The following is a 7,449-nucleotide window of genomic DNA, read 5'->3' as shown; positions in this document are numbered from 1 at the left end:
AGTGTTATCAGACTCAGAAACTATATGGGCGTCCACCCTGCCACCCAGCACTTCTGCACAACGGGGCAAACTCATAGCCCTAACAGAAGCCTTAAACTTGGGAAAAGGCAGAAGATTCAACATTTATACAGATAGCAGGTATGCTTTTGCTACAGCCCATGTCCATGGAGCCATTTATCAGGAGGGAGGACTCCTGACAATAAAGGAAAGACTATTAAAAACAAACAAATGGCCCTAAAGCTTTTGGAGGCCCTTTGGCTTCCAAAGAAACTGGCTATTTTACACTGCCCAGGCCACCAAAAGACAACTATGCCTGATGCAAAAGGCAGTCAACGGCAGATTTGCCGGCCAAGGCAGCAGCTCTCAATCCTGTGGCAGCTTTGATTTTCCAACTGTCTGACCCAGGAACTCCAATCCTACCAGACAAGCCTGAATACTCCAAAGAGGATGTTATCGCTATTCACAAACTGCCTATGTTCCATAAGCGTGATGGCTGGTGGCCACACCGGAGACTGCAAAATAATCCTGCCCAGCAATTTGGCAACCAGTCTGCTCCAGCATATACACTGGATAACACACTTGGGTACCAAGAAACTGAGGATCCTGTAAGAAAGACAGACCTAAAGATACTCAACCTCAGGTCCCAGATCACACAGACTGCCTCCAAATGCTTGAGCTTAAGCCCACTTATGCAGAGCATCAACCGAAGGATAAAGGACGCCAGACCTGGTGCCCACTGGGAAATGGACTTTACTTAGAGGTAAGACCAGGGAAATACAGTTAACACCTTTTCAAGATAGACTGAAGCCTACCCCACCAGGTATGAAACAGCACAGATAGTGATCAAGAAGATACCAGAGGAGGTGCTTCCCAGGTATGGAATGTCAGCCCTAAGCTCTGACAAGGTACCTGCCTTCGTCACTCAGGTAACACAGGGGATGGCTAAAGCTGTTGGGGTAGATTAGAAACTACATTGTTCTTACGGGCCCCAAAGTTCAGGACAGGTAGAGAGGATGAATAGATCTTTAAAAGAGACCCTTACTAAATTAAACTTGGAGACTGGCGGGAACTTAGGTGGCTCTCCTCCCCTTTGCCCTCTATAGGGTTCACCACATACCCTATACGTTGGGTTTATCCCCTTATGAAATCATATTTGGAAGACACCCCTCCCCACTCCCACTTTACCTAACCTAAAATCTGAAGTGTTAGCTGAAATTGATGATTGCCACTTACTTGACTCTTTTGAACATCTAGCCCATGCCCAAAAGGAGCTCTGGCCTCGCCTGAAGGCTATTTTTGAGCTTACACCACCTCATATTCCCCACTGCTGTTGCTCTAGAGACTGGATCTTCCTGTGAAGTCAGAAGGGAACCCTAGAGCCCTGCTGGAAAAGGACCCTATGTTGTGGTCCTAACAACACCCACTGCCCTCAAGGTTGATGGGATTGCTACCTGGATACATCACACACACACCCACATCTTATAGACCCACATCCAAACCCAGAGGATGTCTACCCATGATGGTGTGTCACCAGAGACCAAGGGACTCCATTAAAACTCAAGCTCCAGGGCTCCTAAGTTTGTTGATATGGGCTATCTGCATCTTGCTTCCAGGAGTTGCCAGCTTTCTCCCTGGTTCTAGCCCCCACCAGCCCTGGAACCTAACCTGGGCTCTGAGTGATGCATCCACCTGTGATGAAACTGCCTGCAGTTTTACGAACTGGGTTCCCTCTGGAGAAGGAACAAAGGACCTGAAATAGAGGGTTAGAATTTCAAGAAAAATCACGAAGCCAAGATGCGTCCCAATCAAGGCTTCAACTTTACTTAGAAAATCCAGGATTTTTATAGGTACTCGAAAAACCGAAACTGAATCTCTAGGTTACATGATATTTGAATAACATAAGCACTGCAGAAAAGGTCAGGTGCCAAAGTCCCCAGCAGCTCGAAAGGTCTTCAGGTGGTAGTCATGTTTGCATCTCAGTGTGAACTTCCAGGCAGCTTCTTCAAAGATGAACTGACAGTCTGCAGAGAGCTTTTGTCTTAGCTCCCCAGGTGGTAGCCTCCAAGCAGAGACTGCCAGATGTCCGATGGCTGAGTTGAGGGGGGAGGTAACACTGGGACATTCTCCACCAGCAGAGCAAGGCTGTGCCCCTTGGCACCTGGTCCCCTGACCTCCACTTCCATCCCTCTAACCTACTTGGACTGTCCTGGGCTGATGGATTCCTCAGAACATTTCACCTCTATGTTTGCCCCAGTACAAAAATGAAGACAAGACCCAGCGGTGGTGATATGGGGGAGCTGAACCCTTATTCTGCTCCTCCTGGGATTGTGTAAGTATGGGACACATCTGGTGGGATCCCTCTGTCAAGGCAGACTTCATTCGAGTAAGCTGAAAGACTGATGACCAAATCAGTTCTATGGGCGTTCCATCCCCTTGCCACCAAACTATGGACACTGGGCAGTGCAATTTCATCCTCATTATGTTTCTGGACTTGGGGGTAAAGGCTAATGGATGGGAATTAAAAAAAAAACCTGGGGGCTCTGAATTTATGATAAAGATAGGTTGGGTGGAAGGGACTGTGGCAGCCTCTTTACAATCAAATTAGATAAGCAAATACCTACACAGCCTGCACCTATAGGCCTAGGCCCTTATAAGGTATTGGCACCCCCTCTGACACCCAAACAATCTTATACACCAACATCACCACCCAGCATGGATGAGCCCATGTCTGAACCTTCCACAGAGTCCTCTAATAGACCCTGGCCACTACATCTTCTTGAAGCCACCCACCAAGTGCTTAATCAGTCTCACACAGATCTAACAGAGGACTTTTGGCTATACTTGAATGCCAACCTCCCCATATTATGATGGAATATCCCTTAACTCCTCCGTAACAGAATATCAGGAACCTCAGCACTGCAGATGGCAGCAAGCGAGTCTCAGCCAAATTACTCTGCAGTCACTCTTGGGACAAGGGCTCTGTGTAGGAAACTCTACCCCCCCCCCCCCAAGATACTCTCACCTATGTAACACCACTGCCAGGAGCCATTGCCTTTAACCATGGCCTTGTGGAAAATTGCTAGCTTACACATACAGCTCTGAGAGAACATGTGTAGTCTAACAGTAAGAATATTTGTGGGTGTGTAGGACACTGTGACCGCTGGTTCCAGAAACTGGAGATTGCCAGCTGGCCTTTGGAAAGCCCCCGGGCTCTTTCCCCCTCCCTTGTAGCTTTCTTCTGCTTGTTTCATATTGCCATCCCTGAAGTAAAGTTTTCAGAGCTTGATCAGACGTCTGTCTTGCTCTCATTCTTCCTGTCTCTTGTCCCCCTCAGTCTCTCTCTCTCTCCTGCCCTAGGTCCCAGCTGAACGGTCCGAGGGTTGGAGCAACTGGTGCCCAATGTGGGGCCCCTGGGTTTGGGGTCCAAGAAGACTACCACTCCCCCAAAAGGGTGTCTTCCACCCATAGGATCGCTGCTTCTTCATCAGGAAGTGAGTGAAGATCCACATAAAGATTGTTGCAGGCCACCCGCCTGTGAGATTGATCCCACAAAGGTAAGAAGAGTGGTGAAACTATGGGACAAAGATTAAGTAAGCATGAATTGTTTTTAAAGGGTCTCAAGGAGTCCCTCAAAACACGAGGAACATGGGTTAAGAAAAAAGGATTTAAAAACAAAAAAAAATTTTTTTAAGTTTTTTAAGTTTGTAAACATTGGCCAGATATTTAAGAAGTAGTTAAAAGAGAAAGAGGATAGGTTTCAGAAATGGAGTTGTCCCTTCTCCAGGGTGTTTTTAGCAAAAGAGAAGGAAAATGGATATAAGCTGTTTCAGAACTCTCCTAGGGACAGGAAGAAATCGGGAAACATCCTGATTTCTCTCTGGCTCCCTATTGGAGATATACTTAGTTCTGGTTAGGATATCTGGGTCCCTTTGAGACAGCAAGTTCTCTTCCCTCTCTGTCTATTGTCTGTCCTTGATGCACCAATCTGTCCATATGTCTGTCAATTTATGTTTGTTTTTGTTTTGTTGTTTGAATGATTCTTGTTCTGTGTTTCATGTTGAAAAAAATGGTTAAAACTTTATCTGCTGGCTGTTCATCCTTTGATTTAGTTTAACTTGTTTAAAAGGTAGTCTCAATTTGCACAGCAGAAACTGATAAGCCACTGCAGAGTGGCTGGGAGTCAAGCACAGGTGAAAAAGTCCTGCTTGAGGCTGATTGTCTACACAAGCCGCTATTAAAGGGGACAACAGCTTTTTACCTGTAACATTGGTAACAGAAAGTTAGCTTAAAATCAGTAACTCAGGGTTGGAGTCATTCTAAACAACACGTGGCATAAACCAACCCAGGAAACCAGGCCTCTAAAGGTACTTCTAAATGAGGATAATATTTTATAAAATTCTTACCCTAGAAACTAGACATGTCTCTTTAATGAAGGATTAAAAGTTGCACTGTTATGCATTCATATGTAAGAATTGGCAGCCAAACTTTATAACATGACAATAATGCTTTTGGTATTAATTTAAAAAAAAAAAAGAAAGAAATAGATTGTTTAAAATTGGGTTTTACTTTCCAAAAGTTATGGTTATGCCTTAGTATTATAAAGGAAACTTTAAAAGTATGGTTAAAATTGACAGTGTTCCATTGGCTGCAGTTTGATGCAAGCTCAGGATTTTTAACTCACCCATATTTTGTAATTACAATGATCACAAGAGTAATAATAGTTAAAAACAACTGTGGTCAGTATGGGCCCAATGCTCCTTTTGCATAAGCTTTATTGGATACAGTGGTAAAAGCAAAATTTAACCCCACAAGGTCGGACAGGAGTTCTCAGTGAGAATTTATTGGTTATCAAACAGGCTCCTGATAAACTGTTTCAAGGAGTTTGTACTATTTAAAACAGCTAGTAGAATTTTCAGAGACCCTCAAGAAGGTTTTCCTTTTGTTACACAGTTGTCTTATGAGAACACTAATGCAGCTCTCTGTGGCCATACAAAGCAAAGACAGACTCTCTGGATATATTCGTCTTTGTGCAAAAATTAGACCCTCATACAATCAGAGTCTAGGTATGTTTGCTGCCTTGCAGGGGACTACAGTACGTACAAGCAGTGCTTTCCCAGGTGATAAGGAATGTTTTAAGCATAAATCATCTTAGGAAAGACTGCCCAAAAATTAGGGGCATAGACAGACAGAGAATTGCTCCCCGGGAATCTGTCCTCCCTGCAGGAGGTGTGATCTTTGGGCCAAGACTCAAGGCAGTATACTCTGATTAAAAAATATTTACATTTGAATTCATGCAAAGCTCAGAGCTGGGAGCTTTGTGAGACATTTCTTTTGTTTTGCAAACCCTGCCTAGGGAAGTTTTTGTGGCCTCGCCTCTCCTTACCTCTGGGGAATTATTTTTAAGACAAAACAACATTTTTACAGCTCTATCCAGGTGTTGTTCAAAATAAAATTTAAATTTAAGATTTATGAAAGGCCAGTGAGGCTGTAGAACTTATAGAGGCATTACAATATGGCCTGCCTACTTCATATAAAATATTGTGTATGGCAGGCTGTTTTTTTCCTCTTACATCCTGGTAATTGTAAAGGGTTTGCTTCTAGGGAGTTGGCAATCTTTAGAAAGTTTTGCCTTTAGGAGTGGCTAATAGCCTTACATTATGTTAAAAAAAATTGTCTCTGCTTCAGTACAAGAAGCTAGGACTTTGAATTTTTCAGTGTATGTTTATTATCTAATCCCTCTAAAAAGAAATTTTACTACCTTTGCTCTTACACCACGAGCTTTAAAATTTTTGGAGTAGTTGTTGCTCCAGAAAAGTTTCAGAGGCAATATCTTTTTTAATATTTGGGGCCTCAGTTATAGCCTAGAAAATGTGATACAGATAATTCAAGAAAGAAAAGATGATTTGCTTACTTCAAATTATTTTCAAAAGCTTCCAGGAGATGTTTATTGGCTAACACCTCACCTTTAAGCTCACCACAAGAGGACGTAAGCTTTTGTTAGATGTTGTCAAGGGGGATGCAAATTAACTGGTAAGAGACAAAGTGCTTTACAGAAAGTAGAGAAAGCTTCTGTAATCAATTATTATCAACTGTAATCAATTATAATAAAATTTTAGTTATTGTTACTCAGTGTGCCCACAGCAATTCTTTGGCAAAAAAGAACATTAATGTAGATTCATCCTTCTTCATCTCCAAGTAAATTTTTAACATCCTGTTATGAAGCAGTTGTAGTGTTTTATTAACCTATTCTATTCTACAATAGAATCATGAAAGTATTTTGGAAAGAATGTCTTAAAAACCTGATGAGATATCTATTCCTTGTTTCAAATAGCAATTAAATTGGTTATTGTAGGATATCGATTGATATTTGGTCTATTACATAGAAAATTTTTTTTTTACATAGCAAAATTGATCATTTGTTTCCTGTAAATTTATGTATGCATCCCATAAAGAATATATCTACAGCCCTTCTATGGGAGAAAAGTATATGTGATTGGATCACATGTTTATTCTCATGTGTTTCCCTCTACTTCAGCACAAATAATTATAACTATGTGCTGTAGTCACTGTTTTTAAAGTGCAAAAATCAAGCTTTTAATCTGTATAGTAATAGTCAATATAGATAGATAGATAAATTGATAGATAGATAGATAGATAGATAGATAGATAGATAGATAGATAGATAGGTCAGGGTTTACAATTGCTTAAAATTATTCCTTTTTTTGTTTGTTTGTTTGTTTGTTTTGTTTTGTTTTTGTTTTTGTTTTTGTTTTTGTTTTTGAGACAGGGTTTCTCTGTATAGTCCTGGCTGTCCTGGAACTCATTTTGTAGACCAGGCTGGCCTCAAACTCAGACATCCGCCTGCCTCTGCCTCCTACGTGCTGGGATTAAAAGCGTGAGCCACCACTGCCTGGCAAAATTGTTCCTTTTTTTAGATACTGCTAATTCTCAAAATTTGCAATTATTTATGCAGATACAACTCAAGTTAAGAGAAAGTACTGTTCCTTTAAAGGACTGTCTTTGGACATTTAAGATCTCATCCTAGACTGCTTGGACAAGACCCCCTTAAGGCAATGCCACAGCAGATTAGTATCCCAGGCAGATGATAGGCCTTACACAAGAACAATTGGACATATAATCTGATTCTTTATACCATCAAAGTAGTAATGGCTTGAGATAATACTTTGGTATTTTTGGAGAATGTGCATGTCAAATTGTAAAGACTTGTTCTCAGTGTCCTCAGTTTTTACCTGTACCACATAATGGTGTTAATTCTCGAGGACTTATACTTAATCAATTATTGCAAATGGATACTTATATTTCTGATTTAAAAAGTAAAAATAAAAATAAAATATGCACATGTGACTATTGATACCTTTCCAGGCTTTCTAGTTTCAATTGCCTTATCAGAAAAAGCACCTGAAAGTGTAATTGGTCATTGCCTACATT

The sequence above is a fragment of the Mastomys coucha genome, unplaced genomic scaffold (assembly GCF_008632895.1).
Source record: "Mastomys coucha isolate ucsf_1 unplaced genomic scaffold, UCSF_Mcou_1 pScaffold14, whole genome shotgun sequence".
Lineage (NCBI taxonomy): Eukaryota > Metazoa > Chordata > Mammalia > Rodentia > Muridae > Mastomys > Mastomys coucha.
This window is presented reverse-complemented; position numbering follows the sequence as displayed.